General features: G+C 32.2%; 1 long non-coding RNA gene across 1 annotated transcript; it reads right to left on the bottom strand.

Moving 5' to 3' along the window:
- Nucleotides 1-9,571: 9,571 nt before the first annotated feature.
- Nucleotides 9,572-12,191, bottom strand: LOC134719794 (uncharacterized). Its single transcript, XR_010107702.1, has 3 exons — nucleotides 12,116-12,191; nucleotides 10,154-10,807; nucleotides 9,572-9,655 (listed from the first exon to the last, which is right to left on the bottom strand). It is a non-coding gene; the product is annotated as an uncharacterized LOC134719794 (long non-coding RNA).
- Between the last annotated feature and the right edge of the window lie 3,687 nt (nucleotides 12,192-15,878).

Below are 15,878 nucleotides of genomic sequence, written 5' to 3'. Positions count from 1 at the left end.
AAACAGTTTTTCATAATTTCTATGCAAGTGTTTGATCACAAATTCTTGTCATTTTTTTTTTTTTTTGGTTTATTTCATGAAAGGACATGTATTGTCGAAATGCGCATCTGGTGCAAGAAAATTGGTACCGTTAATTGTATTACATGCGGTACATAAAACATAACAAATGGATAACATGCGGATACTTTCATTTTGTATTACATATTGAGTGTTTGTTCAAAAATCTGTTATCACCTAATTAATTAACATTAAACAATTATAAAAGGAAATGATAAAAGTAGCAGATGCTTAGTTATCGTCTATCGCCTTATTAACAGTAAACAATCATTAAGATTCAATTCAATTCAAATCTTTATTGCCATTAAACTACATATTTATAGTATGTGACACAACATAACAAAATGAAAATAAAATTAACAACATCATTAATATACACAATAAAAGTATATTTGAAGAGTCCCCTGTCCTCAGTTCAATAGACTGTTTTAAAAAGGATCCTAGCTTATTTACCTGAATGTGTGAAATTGGGTTGAGTATATATGTTATTTTATCTATGTCATTTAAATTTATAATGTGGATATTCTCATTTAGAAATTATACAAATTGCCAAAGGCTAGGTTATCGTTAATCAACTAATTTACAGTTAACAACCATTAACAAAAAAAATAAGACTGCCAAAGGCTATGTTATCTGAAATCACCTAATTAACAGTAAACAATCATTAACAGACATGCTAAACTGCCAAAGTCTAGGTTATCTTTACTGACATGGTTATCACATGATTAACAGTAACTACCTTTAACAGAATTTATAAAATTGCCAAATGCTTTGTATCCAACAGCAAAACATTGTCAGTATACAAGTGATGTCAGTATATAAGTCAGTTACACTTCTACTGGAAACGCCATCAGTTATGTATTTTTAACAAATTATTTAAAAAAAACAGACGTTATTTTTTTTCTATATTCTGCTTTTGAGTAGCCACGTAATAAGTACTTATTCATCTCGTCAGTATGTCATGTTATGCTCTTGTAATTTTTGTATGCTTGTCTTTAAGTCTGCTGATGTGCTTCCACTATAATATTTGGGTTGGTTTGGGTTTTTTTTGTAAATAAGATTTCAACACTTTGCTGACTTCTGTATCCCTATTTCTAACATTGTTACCTATTATGTTTGTTAGTTTTGTTCACAAATCGTTGTGAATATAATGGAATTTGGTGCAACTTTCATGCAAGTGAGAGGTTTAACTAGCCATTTAACCAAGTTACATCAACTATTTTATACCAAGTCTGGAATATGACAGTTGTTATCCGTTTGTTTCGGTTGGTGTGTTTCAGCTTTTTATTTTGCCATAGATTAGAAACTTTTCGTTTCTTCGGAGTTCAATATTTATGTGATTTACTATTTTTAAAGTTTAGGAAATTGTTCATAAGCTTTGATACTGAAAATTTATCACTTTTCAATCAGGCAAAAAAATATTTATTAACATCATGAAGCCATTCATTACAGTACCAAGTGCAACATACTGCTTTCTTAACCATGGCTTAATCAATTAATTTGATGTTTTACAAATCAACTTAAGATTACAAATTGTTATATATGCTCTAGATAAAACAGAGACATTTTTTTTTAAATAAAAGTGATCTATAATTTTGGAAGATAGCTTTATCTCAAAACTGATGTGTAATTTTTGGCCATTGATGTTCTATCCCACATCCACAGTTTACACGTTTTGAACAACGAAGTTATTTTGGATGAATTTCAAGATTAAAATTTTCCCGTAACGAGTATGAATTTAAAAGTATCGTCCCGAATACGGCTTTGTAACGCCTGACGATGCAACACATTCATAACTTTAATATACATTTTGTACTAGTAATTATTAGTAATGAACTATAGGTATCTGTCGAAATATGTAATTCATCGTTGTGGAGTGATGGGGCGGAAGCACAACCCTTTGATAAGAGTAGTGCACTCCTTTCCATTAACGGTTATAACTTATCTTTTCGTAGATCTATTAGGACCATTTATGAACAAGAGGTAATTCACACGTGTTCGGAGGGTCCGTGAGTCAATTGCAATGCAGGTATGTCAACCAATGGAAGTTTTTAACGACCTTGACTGGCTATACAGCCTTTGCACGGTCGGTGCAGGTATGTAGTCAGATAACGTCCTTTAAATATTACTCACTTTCTTTAACAAAATATTTTTGTCACCACCGGTCTTAACAAAATATTTTTGTCACCATAAGTCTTTTAAAACTGTACTGATTGCATGAGTTCAATATACATATTTGTCAAATAAACAAATGAAACATGTTTGTGATAAACTCGAACAAAAAAAACTAACAAACATTCGTTTAAATGTATATTTATATAACTGTTTCATGTTGCAAGTATAAATTACAATGAAAAAAATATAAGTAATAATTAATATTATTGTCACTTTCGGTCTTCTTTAACCGTACTTTATATACGAGTTATTTTACAATTACACTTAAGTGCGTATCCTTGTGTTAGTACTGTTAGTACTGTGTTGTTGGGTTTATAAGTGTCGGGTCTTTCCCATCACTCGTACAAGGACGGCTTGAACCAACAATACACTTTAAAAAATTTAGAGGATTACCCAAGAACTAGACATAAATGTCTTATCTATATGTAGAGTAAGTGCAACCCCTTTCTTATATATATGCAGAGTAAGTGCAACCCTGTCTTATCTATATGCAGAGTAAGTGCTACTTCTGTCTTATCTATATGTAGAGTAAGTTCAACCCCTTTCTTATCTATATGCAGAGTAAGTGCAATCCCTGTCTTATCTATATGCAGAGTAAGTGCAACCTCTGTCTTTATTTATATGCTGAGAAAATGCAACGTTTGTCTTATCTACATACTTTTTTTTTTTATAAAACCAGGACTTTGCTGCATAGATAGTTTAATGCTGTCCTAATATTTAAGACTGTCAGTAGGTGACAGAATGTCAGACATGATAGCATTAAAATATATACAATATACATGGATATACATTCATCTAGAAGTCTAAAAAGTATAACATATGAACAAAACAATATATACAGGTGTGGACATAATGTCGTAAATCATAATATTCATTGAGTAAAGAAACTTTTATTGATGTCGTAGAATTTATTCTAATTCCTACAAAATTCACATGTTATTGTTCTCTATGGAACATTCAGTTGTTGAAGACACAATTATCAGTTTTCTATCAGAATATATTTCTTTTCAGACTAGTTGCTGATAGGCAAATAGACTTTTTTTCTGACTTACAACTGATTTTACTTGTACCGGAAATTCTAGTTTGGTACCTTGACTATTAACATTTAATTTCAAAAACAACGAGGAGGCAACGGTAGGCCTTTAAAGTCTTCTTTGTTTACGATCTGGCTGTTGTAAGGACCAAATAGGAACTTGAATAAATTGGTTGGAAACGGAATAGATATTATGTTGTTATTTGACGAGAGGCGTTATTGAATGTCTTCTTCTAATATATCATAACATGCTAATAAGCACTCTTCTGATACTTCTGATTGTTTAAAATTCTCTTTCCTTTTGAAATAATAACAGAAAATAATACTTAAATAAGTTACTTAAATGTTCAGTCCGAATCGTTCGCCTCCACCTGTCTCCTATACTTATCCTGAGCATGAGACGAAATTTATTCCTATCCAATATACCCTCGTTATCTAGTGGCAGTCCAAATTTCCCCGACCATCATCCCAGATGGCCTCCTATTATTTCAAGACCTACCTATAGTATTTATTGTGAACATGTTCTCGTCCTGAATATGCATGAACTATTCGCCACTGGACGTTAAGCATCCAACAATAAAGCAATGAGACGCAATTTCATCTTGGATTCCTTCAAACGTAGCCAATCTGTATATTTAGGATCATGGTGCAAAGAGGATGAAAAGATTTGATCTCTTCTTTCTAAAAATATGTGCCTTTCCCACATACCTCCTTGTAATTGCCACAAATATGGACACTATTTCTTCAGTTTTTGTTAAATCCTTTCCATTTGTTTCATCTACCTGTACATGTACTTCTTTTGGAACCGTAGAACGAATTCCTTATAGACCTGGACTTGGTTCGAATTTTGTTTTACATTTTGATTTAACTGATATACACGTAGTTCACCTGATTTATTAGCTCACCTGGCCCGAAGGGCCAAGTGAGCTTTTCTCATCACTTGGCGTCCGTCGTCCGTCGTCCGTCGTCGTCCGTCGTCGTCCGTCGTCCGTCGTCGTCGTCGTCCGTCGTCGTTAACTTTTACAAAAATCTTCTCCTCTGAAACTACTGGGCCAAATCAAACCAAACTTGGCCACAATCATCATTGGGGTATCTAGTTTAAAAAATGTGTGGCGTGACCCGGTCAATCAACCAAGATGGCCGCCACGGCTAAAAATAGAACATAGGGGTAAAATGCAGTTTTTGGCTTATAACTCAAAAACCAAAGCATTTAGAGCAAATCTGACATGGGGTAAAAATGTTTATCAGGTCAAGATCTATCTGCCCTGAAATTTTCAGATGAATCGGTCAATCGGTTGTTGGGTTGCTGCCCCTGAATTGGTAATTTTGAAGAAATTTTGCTGTTTTTGGTTATTATCTTGAATATTATTATAGTTAGAGATAAACTGTAAACAGCAATAATGTTCAGCAAAGTAAGATCTACAAATAAGTCAACATGACCAAAATGGTCAGTTGACCCGTTTAGGAGTTATTGCCCTTTATAGTCAATTTTTAACCATTTTTCGTTAATTAAAGTAATCTTTTACAAAAATCTTCTCCTCTGAAACTACTTGGCCAAATTAATCCAAACTTGGCCACAATCGTCTTTGGGGTATCTAGTTTAAAAAATGTGTGGCGTGACCTGGTCAACCAACCAAGATGGCCGCCACGGCTAAAAATAGAACAAAGGGGTAAAATGCAGTTTTTGGCTTATAACTCAAAAACCAAAACATTTTGAGGAAATCTGACATGGGATAAAAATGTTTATCAGGTCAAGATCTATCTGCCCTTAAATTTTCAGATGAATTGGTCAATCGGTTGTTGGGTTGCTGCCCCTGAATTGGTAATTTTGAGGAAATTTTGCTGTTTTTGGTTATTGTCTTGAATATTATTATAGATAGAGATAAACTGTAAACAGCAATAATGTTCAGCAAAGTAAGATCTACAAATAAGTCAACATGACCAAAATGGTCAGTTGACCCGTTTAGGAGTAATGGCCCTTTATAGTCAATTTTTAACCATTTTTCGTTAATTAAAGTAATCTTTTACAAAAATCTTCTCCTCTGAAACTACTTGGCCAAATTAATCCAAACTTGGCCACAATCATCTTTGGGGTATCTAGTTTAAAAAATGTGTGGCGTGACCTGGTCAACCAACCAAGATGGCCGCCATGGCTAAAAATAGAACAAAGGGGTAAAATGCAGTTTTTGGCTTATAACTCAAAAACCAAAGCATTTTGAGGAAATCTGACATGGGATTAAAATGTTTATCAGGTCAAGATCTATCTGCCTTGAAATTTTCAGATGAATCGGTCAATCGGTTGTTGGGTTGCTGCCCCTGATTTGGTAATTTTGAAGAAATTTTGCTGTTTTTGGTTATTATCTTGAATATTATTATAGATAGAGATAAATTGTAAACAGCAATAATGTTCAGCAAAGTAAGATCTACAAATAAGTCAACATGACCAAAATGGTCAGTTGACCCCTTTAGGAGTTATTGCCCTTTATAGTCAATTTTTAACCATTTTTCGTTAATTAAAGTAATCTTTTACAAAAATCTTCTCCTCTGAAACTACTTGGCCAAATTAATCCAAACTTGGCCACAATCATCTTTGGGGTATCTAGTTTAAAAAATGTGTGGTATGACCTGGTCAACCAACCAAGATGGCCGCCACCGCTAAAAATAGAACATAGGAGTAAAATGCAGTTTTTGGCTTATAACTCAAAAACCAAAGCATTTTGAGGAAATCTGACAAGGGATAAAAATGTTTATCAGGTCAAGAACTATCTGCCCTGAAATTTTCAGATGAATCAGTCAATCGGTTGTTGGGTTGCTGCCCCTGAATTGGTAATTTTGAGGAAATTTTGCTGTTTTTGGTTATTATCTTGAATATTATTATAGATAGAGATAAATTGTAAACAGCAATAATGTTCAGCAAAGTAAGATCTACAAATAAGTCAACATGACCAAAATGGTCAGTTGACCCCTTTAGGAGTTATTGCCCTTTATAGTCAATCTTTAACCATTTTTCATAAATCTAAGTAATCTTTTACAAAATCTCCACTGAAACTACTAGGCCACAATCATCTTTGGGGTATCTAGTTTGAAAAATGTGTCCGATGACCTGGCCATTCAACCAAGATGGCCGCCACGGCTAAAAATAGAACATAGTGGTAAAATGCAGTTTTTTGCTTATAACTATGAAACCAAAGCATCTAGAGCAAATCTGACAAGAAGTTAAATTGTTAATCAAGTCAATATCTATCTGCCCTGAATTTTTCAGATGAATTGGACAACTGGTTGTTGGGTTGCTGCCCTCCAATTGGTAATTTTTAAAGAAATTTTCCTGTTTTTGGTTATCTTAAATACTATTATAGATAGCGATAAACTGTAAACAGCAATAATGTTCAGCAAAGTAAGATCTACAAATAAGTCAACATGACCTAAATGGTCAATTGACCCCTTAAGGAGTTATTGCCCTTTATAGTCAATTTTTAACAATTTTCATTAATTTGGTAAATTTATGTAAATTTTTACCAAATATAGTTCTCTGTTACTAATGGGCAAAGTTCATGATAGATATAATTGTAAGAAGCAAAATCGTTCAGTAAAGTAAGAACTTCAAACACATCACCATCACCAAAATACAATTTTGTCATGAATCCATTTGTGTCCTTTGTTTAATATGCACATAGACCAAGGTGAGCGACACAGGCTCTTTAGAGCCTCTAGTTATCTTCTTCGTGTTCTTTTTTCAACATTGTTTTCTTTGTTATATTCCTACGAAATCTGGTTTAAACTTTCTAATATATTAACACTGGACACTTTTAATTTGCAAAACACTCATTTGCAAATCCGCCGCCTCAAATAAGAGCTTCAATGTCATGAATATAACCAAAATGTGCGGAATTGCATGGGATTCAATAATTTCATTTGTTTTCCACTGTTACTATTATATTTATTTTGCTATTTGATTTGTAAAAACATGGGATTTTCAATATCCCATGGGACAGGGCAAAATCCCATGGGATCGACCATTATCCCAATGGGATTTTGGTAAAATCCCATGGGATATTTGTTGTCCCATGGGATCTAAAAATCCCATTGGACTATAGGATTTTAATTTGTCCCATGGGATATTAAAAATGGGATTTAAATTATAAATATACAGTAATGTGTATATTTTCTATTTTGGTAGTAAATTGTTATAAGATGAATCTTTTTAATTGATTTTTTTTTCTCTTTGGAAATGTTAATTCAACATATTGTTCTATAAATGTTCAAAACGTAACCTTAACAAAGAAGTATCAATATATGTTTATTTATGAAATAGAATACTTTTTCGAAACACAATTATTTACCATTTGAAATCAGTGAAAAACTCTATTATTAGGCTTAACATACTAGTAGCTTTATAAGTTAATGTATTTTGTTTCACAATATCCCTCCACACAAAACATTAATAGTTACTTATCATCAAGCATTGTGTGATGTCCACTTTTTTGGTCATTCAACACAGAACATTGACATTATTGTGGTTTCAAGATCTTTTGGTATTTAAAAGAACTTCAAATCATTGACTGAGTGATGAAAATAATAACTGATCCAACTTTTGTCTTTGAATTTATTCTGGTCTTGTTTCTATGTTTTTTCATCTATTCTAGGTGATGAAATTCAATCCTTCTAAAAAGGATTAATAAAATTTGAAGTTATTAATTATACAAAATTGTTTGCATACATGTAGCAATAATATGCTTTTCAATCAAAATAGCTTAAGTTTAATGATAATAAGAATTATACCAAAGTATACTCCAACTTTTTCGAGATAAGAATTAAAGTTGAATGTAGAATACTGGAACACTTTCACCACGAGTAAAAAGAGTTAAGATTACAAGATAAAACTAATCAAGAATAAATTGACAATGTTCAAAACCTTGAAACAGTATTTAAGTCTGAAACTTACAATGTAAAGGGGCATTAGCTGTCGATCATATTCACCGATTTGATTCAAATGCGCATACTCCACTCATAACATACTAAGACGTACATCCAGATTAACAAATAAGCACAACATAAACAATTAAAGATTCACAGAGTCAGCATTTCGTGTTTATTTTAGTCTAGACGCAATGGAGGCGAACCTCCGAAGACTGCAGGGGGTCATATAATTCGATATCAAAATAAAACATAGATATAGATAGATATCGAACTCATGTAATTGGATTTTCTTCTAGATCTGTTTGATTTCATATTGTAGGTTTAACTGTGTAAGAATGAGTTTTTGTAGATTGAATCAGTCAACCAAATAGTTTCCCCCTTGTTCCAATGTTAACAGTAATTTTTTTTAATTTCTGATAAAGTCTAGTTTATGCGTTACCCATCTCTAGCTAAGGTTCACATGAATATGGAATTTATGAGGTCGAGCTATCCACTTGCAAGTGAATAATTTACTGATGCCGTTTCTTTGCTTATGTTGACAAAACTGATGCAAACTGGCTGCTTAACAAGAATAACCATTTCACTATTTCACTTTTATTAATGACTGAACAAAAACTGATTTTTTTCTATATCTCGTAGCTATTGCCCGTTAACAATAACACGAATCATTGAACAATAAAAAGCGTTTGTTCTTTAAAACGTAATTGATAGAAACATGCAAAGGTCGTAAATTTTATTGAATAAAGCTAAATTGATAAATGAAATTGTTAAAAATAGACAACAGAAAATGAGCATTCTATATATCTTTTAAGTAGGCAGTGGCTATTTTCCCGACGCCGGCAGAAAATAAAATATGCTATTTTGTCGTCTCTGATTTAAAAATATCTTAATTGAAACAAACAAAATAGCATATTTTGATAGCAATGGCTATTTTGCCGGAAACAGCAATATAGTTAACTTGTTATTTAACCGGTTCTGTGTAATGAGTGAAAGTTAACTTTAGAAAAATACTACGAAAATATGCATTGTCATACAAGAATTCAATTAGTATTCAACATTTAGTTGAAGACGATAAGTGTAACAATATTTGAGATACATTTAATCGTTTAAAAACATTTATGAGTCCAAGTGAAAGTAAAAATTGGTAAACAAAAAAAGAGTAAAAACCAAAATCATTCTGGACTAATTTGTAGCAATGAAATCATGTAGTTGAAATTATTACTAACATCATTCTAATGCTACATGTATGTATAAAAATAAATGATCTCAAGATTCTTTAACTATACGGTAAAAACAAATGAAAGATAAAATCATAGAGGATGTAGATTTGGCAAAATAGCCACTGCCTTTGAAATATTACTTTGTCTAGCGAATTTTTTTTGCAGGTATAGCAGTGTACTTGGTTTTCCCACACTCAGTTCCATCTATAATACGAACTATGTACTTTACAATTTTTGCTGACTTGTCTATTGCCTGTAAATAAAGTGAAATTATTGTAAATGCTTATAAGAAGAAAAATAATATTATTAGTCAATATGTATTCTACATGGATAACCAGCCATTCCTTCACCTTTCGTCTGATAACTTACTTTTTCAATATATTCTACACATAAATTTAAATTATGATGATTTTAAATTTACACCTATGCGAAGGAAGTAATTGGTTTTAAATATGTATTACTTTCAAGTATGTGTTTTTTTCAACCGGGGCTACTTCAGGTGGTGTTGCATTTGACAAAGTATATCAAAATTATTTTTGCATAGAATTCCAGCCAAGAAAGTGCTCGGCGCCATCTTAAACCTGCACCTTGTTGAAGGTGTCATTGTGACTTTGAGATGAAGAAAAAATATTAAAATGCACTATTTTTTGTATTTTGTGGGGTTTTTTTTTTAGATTTTGTGTCATGGATGGATATGATATCCTTTAATTTGTCTATTTTTCTATACATATATATATAATTTTGGCCTTACCTAAAAGTAAAATTTCATTTTCCTGACAGTATGCTTTGTACTGCTGTATTATGTCTGCTGAACCCATGCAACGTACAACGTTAGGTAAATTGTGGACTGTTCCATTTGTTTCATCCCCAAAAGGTAGATCACGGACAACATGAATGGATGTAATGAAATCTAGGAATGAGTCTTATCTTTCAAGATCTAATTTTTGTCGATGCAATTTTTTCTCAGGAATTGGAAGTGCTGGCCCTAAGTTCTTTGAATGACTGAGTGCAGCATAGTAGCGATGAGATGTTACTTCTGGTAGTAGAGACAGTAAGTCCTTGAAGGACATTCTTGAGGCAAGAACTGAAGGAACTTGTCTCCCTTGTTGCCAGGATTTTGCTTTTCTGTATGAAGTAACAATATCTTTGTACTCCGTATGACCTTCATTTAACTGCTTGGGACATTTTATATCTTCAATAACTTCGTCAACATCGTTTGGAAATAAAAATCCTATTATCAATTTCATAATCTCATCAAATCTTTCTTTGTAGGTGTTTCTTGTTTTATATGTGTAGGACTGCCATGTTTTTCTTTTTTTTCTGAGAATTCCTGCAATCTGACAGATGACAGGAAATCATTCAAAGATGTCAAGTAGCTGCAACATTCATAACTTCTGACTGATTGCTGCAAAGAAGTATAAAACTGATTACAATTAAATAAATGAGGAATGGGTACATGGGTCATAGATGATGCTCCTGCTTGCATGTAACATTATAAAGGGACACAACTTGGTGAATAGTTGTCTTATTCACAACTTTACAGCATTTCCTTATTTGCTTACAGAAGCTTTTGTCAATGGAAACCAGTGAGAAATATATACAAATCTATTTCAGATAATTGTAGTGGCAATAATATATTTTATCTTACCTCCTACAGATTTATGGTGATATGATTGGTTAATGAATTACACATGGTGACTATATATATTTGATATAGAGTGTCCTCAAAAATACATGGTTAGTTACCGCATAGGTTTAGCAACCATATAGGTTTAGTAAGTAGTTACTTCCCTTTCAAAACAAAAATGAAATCAGAATGGTTTAAACAGACAAATACATTTTGTAAACTGATAATGGACGATTGAAATACATTCATAACTGTACAAATTTAAATTCCTAATAACTGTACAAATTTAAGCGCAATTCCAAACACCTGTAATAAAGTGTTATAATTTTAAAGTACCAGGAAGAAGTCTTCCGTCTCTCATTAAAGAACTTTACAATAATATTTATTGTTTATTTGCTGTTGTCCTAAAAATACATGAAATATTTGCCACAGGTTGTAATGTCTCTTGTTAAGTGATGTTTGAAACCCAAAATTTATATCAAAGAACATGAAAACAAGTTGTTAATATCCGTGTCATTTTGGTCTCTTGTGGACAGTTGTCTCATTGGCAATCATACCACATTTTCTTTTTTATATTATGATTTCAAGAGCTTTCAAAAAATCAGAAATGTTGAAAAAAAAATTAAAGCACCTCTGCAGGAGGCTAGTCCTGCATTATCCTGATCCATGTTTAATATAGTAAAGTATCGCAGCAGTTTATTAGTATATGTACAAAATAATTTTCTGAGTAAATGATAAATATAACTGTCTAAAGTTTTCATTTTTACTTCAAATATGCATCAAATACTTGCCACTAGACATTACACAGGCAGCGGTAAAGAATTATGTATAATAGGTTGACAATCATCTAGCATAAACACAAACAACTGAACAATGTAATGCTTATATATTTTGAATGTTCTTTTAATTCTGTTTCCTATTAATTTCTAGTAATTGTGCCTACAATATATACTTCAGGATTCATGTCTTTTGAATGAGGCTTTCATTTCTGTTTTGAGTTGTCACATTAATCATGTTTAAGTGTAAATGATATAAACTTTAACCATTGTAAAGTGATAAAATACTTATTTTGTAGATTCTACTTACTTGTGACTGGGATAAATAATTCTGAATTCCTGACTCTTCTGATGTAACTGTATATTCGGATGCTGAAATTTCAATCTGAAAAAATAATGATGTATTTTGTTTACATTTTTTGAAATCCTGAATGTGCTAAATGCATTAACGCATTTATAGTTTTCAAACATAATTAATTACTATAGAAACAATGTATTTTGGTCTGTATACAGTATCTTATTTTTGCACTAAACTATATTCTAACCTTGTTTTAACTAAAACAGTTTTTACCACCGACAAATATATATATTTGTTTGGTACGTAAAACACAGACACATGTACTAGACTAAGTATATAATACATTAACCTGTTATTAAAATCTTTACATGTAAACATCAAACATCAACAAAAAAAGTAATAGAGAAAAACAAATGGAAATATATACTTTGGTTAAAATTAAATGTATTTCTTAGCAAAAATTACATTTTCTATGTGCTTTTATTTTTGCACTTTTATCAATTTAGAAGGTACATTTAATTCAAATTTTATAATTCAAAATCATTGCTAAAAGGGACAGATTTATAGAGGGGGATGCTAGTTTTCCTCATTGCATTGTTTTACATATGTCTTTTGGGGGCCTTTTGTAGCTGACTATGTGATTATGGGTTTTGCTTATTGTTGAAGACATTAGAATGACCATAAGCTATTTACGTCAATGCTTTTGGTCTCTGGTGGAGATTTGACTCGTTGGCCATTTTACCACGTCTTCTTGTGAGGTCTTTCAACTTTCGGTCCTTAGTTTAAGACCTTGAAATTGAGGTCAAGGTCATAGGTTAATTGGACGTTCTAGATTTTGACCTTGCTTAAAATTCATATTGATACATCATAAAGGCATAGGAACTGACATTTTCAACTGAATCTTAATATTTTCATATCAAAATAGATCCTTATTGGTTGAAAGACCTTCAATTGTTCTCTGAACAATTGGTTTTTAGGCAGTTAAGCTGCCTTATGCGAGCACCCTGGATTTGTGTGCTACCCAATAAATGCTGAAATATGTGCCATTGTTATCATCTAGCTGGCATCTAAATTATTTATAACTAATTGAACAGTTTTTTCATACTTTTCATTCTGGATTACAAAAAATATGACCAGAAAAACCTAAAATGATCGTCGATTTTCCCAAAAGTTTTGAAGTTGCACATAGAAAGTAGAGCTCATTAGAAATCCTTATGTAGTTTATTCTCCCTGAGCTTTTGGCTAAGATGTCAAAGAACAAATGTATGAAATATTTCATCGCCGAAAATCTCTAAAGACTAGTAGTTAAGATTTCCCAAATTGCAAAAGTCGTAGGAATATTGTTTGTCGTCAATATGTAGTCAACTACGTATGTATACGTCAGTAGTCTATTATATAAGTTCAACTGATCACGTTGTTGGCGGCAATTTTAAATCAGAAAACGAAAATTTCGTATCTTTTCAATTTGGACACAAGGTTTCAAATTAGCGGTGGTCCGAGGTCTGCGACCTTCCAATTTTGCAGTCGGACTTTCTACTTGGTTACTAGCTACGCCCTACATGCCCGACGGACCTTGAAAGAAAATACAAAAATAACTTTGCAAACCAAAGTTTCCTAATAAATATCAATACACGATCTCAAACTTATTTTTATCATTACCATTCATGAGAGCGATGCTCAATTTGTTCAACCGCTAGCTTTATACAGAAAATCGCCGATTAATAATGTGTAAATCCGAGTAAAATCGTATCCCACTCTCTGTCAAAAACAACATTGAAAATAAAATGGCTGCCGCGAGATTACAATATCGGATCCTATTCCGGAAGCGGATAAAGGTAATCCCGGGGTTTGGCTATTTTAAACTAGAAAATCCAGACAGGTGACAAAATACATCTATGCATGGTGAATAAATATAAACACTAGAATTGAAAACCAAAAGATATATGCTGAGACTACTATAACAAAGTAGTCTTAAGATATATATATAAAAGATGAAAAAGCAGAAAATATTTTGTACATCAATTATAGTGTCAAAATCCAATACAATGTGACAGTGGTAACAGTTTATCTAACAGTTTATTTTTTTATCTGTGATAAATGTTGGTTGTGCATGTTAAATGTTTTTCAAACATATTACTGCAATTTCAAGGGGTATTTTTTTCTTTTCAGTTTTAATAGGTCAGTTAAAATAGCTGGAAGTTTCTTATATAGAAAAAAAGATGTGGTATGATTGCCAATGAGACAACTATCCACAACAGACCAAAATGAAATATAGGGGAAGTCCTTGTGGTCACCCTACCCCTCATGTTTAAGAACTTTGAAACAGTTGGGATCTAAATTAAATGAAATATAGGGGGAGTCCCTGCAGTCACCTGATTAAGAAATTGGAAACAGTCGAGATCCCCACCATTAGATTAAACCATCTATATTCATGTATGAGAACTAATCAAATGAAATATAGGGAGAGTACTTAGGGTCACCCTTCCCACTCCTGTTTGATAACTTAGAAACAGATGAGATGAGATCCCCACTCCTCAACCATATATATTCATGTATTGGACAATATAACAAATCAAATTAAATAAAGGGGGAACTCACTGGGGTCCCCCACCCCCTCCTGTTTGAAAACTTGATAACGGTCGAGATCCCCACCAATAAACCATATATATTCATGTATGGGACAATATACAAAATCAAATGAAAATTAGGGCTAGTCCCTAGGGTAACCCCACACCCTCTTGTGTGTGTTTTGAGAACTTGTAAAAGATTGAGATACCAACGCCTAAACCATATTCATTCCTGTTTGTCATTTCAAAAATAGAATGACATACAAGGTCAATCTCATAGGCGACACATATGCATATCACTTTGCTAGACCCTAACACCTGTTATTTTATTACAAACTTATACATCATGGACTTGGGGTGAAGGTTGGAGTCATTTACATTTATCAGTCAGACCTCACCATTGATCCCTGTAGTAGTAAACATTTGTCTGATTTGTGTCTCATATCTTTTGTACTGTACAACACAAACTCAGTTTTTGTTTCCAGGGAAGCAAGTCCATTCATACTTTTACAAGCTTGTACTAAAGTCAACTTGAACTACTAACAGTCAACTAATACGAACAATTACGATCAAGTAGAAGAACTGCAATCATTGCAAATTTGTACCACTGCTGACTCATTAAAGACTCATGACCATTCATGGTCATGTGCGTTGCTATTGAAAACCTTGATAAAATATGAATTATTTGCCTAAATGTTTGATTCATTAAATGAACATAAATGTACAATTATATATGAATGTTTAATGTTTATTCTTTTAAATCTTTAAACAAAAAGTTGAAGCAACATTGCGACAGTTTTCATAATTATGTTTGCCTTGTTTTTTGGTTAACTGCCTACAGTGCTTACAGCGCTTTGATTTAATTTTTGTATGAATTGTGCCCAAAAATTATAAATATGTTGTTCTTGTGTTGAAATAATGCAAATGATGAGTAAAATATCCTTTACCTTGTTATAATTGTCTAATTGTCTAATATTTTAGGGACACCCCCTCCCCCCAAAAAAAACTAAACAAAGAAACAAATGATGGGTATATCATTAATGATGTTCTAATAATAACATTTCATAAAAAAATATTCATTATAAAGGCTGTTGCCTTATACCGCTGTTTAATATTCATAATCCTATTAAACAGAAACAAGTACAAACAACAAATTAGAACCGAGGGAAAAAATGTAACAACTGAAACAATGAACTAATAGAAAAGCT

Source organism: Mytilus trossulus, chromosome 5 (assembly GCF_036588685.1).
Source record: "Mytilus trossulus isolate FHL-02 chromosome 5, PNRI_Mtr1.1.1.hap1, whole genome shotgun sequence".
Lineage (NCBI taxonomy): Eukaryota > Metazoa > Mollusca > Bivalvia > Mytilida > Mytilidae > Mytilus > Mytilus trossulus.
Note: the sequence above shows the minus strand (reverse complement) of the source record. Positions and strands in the feature narration are given on the sequence as shown.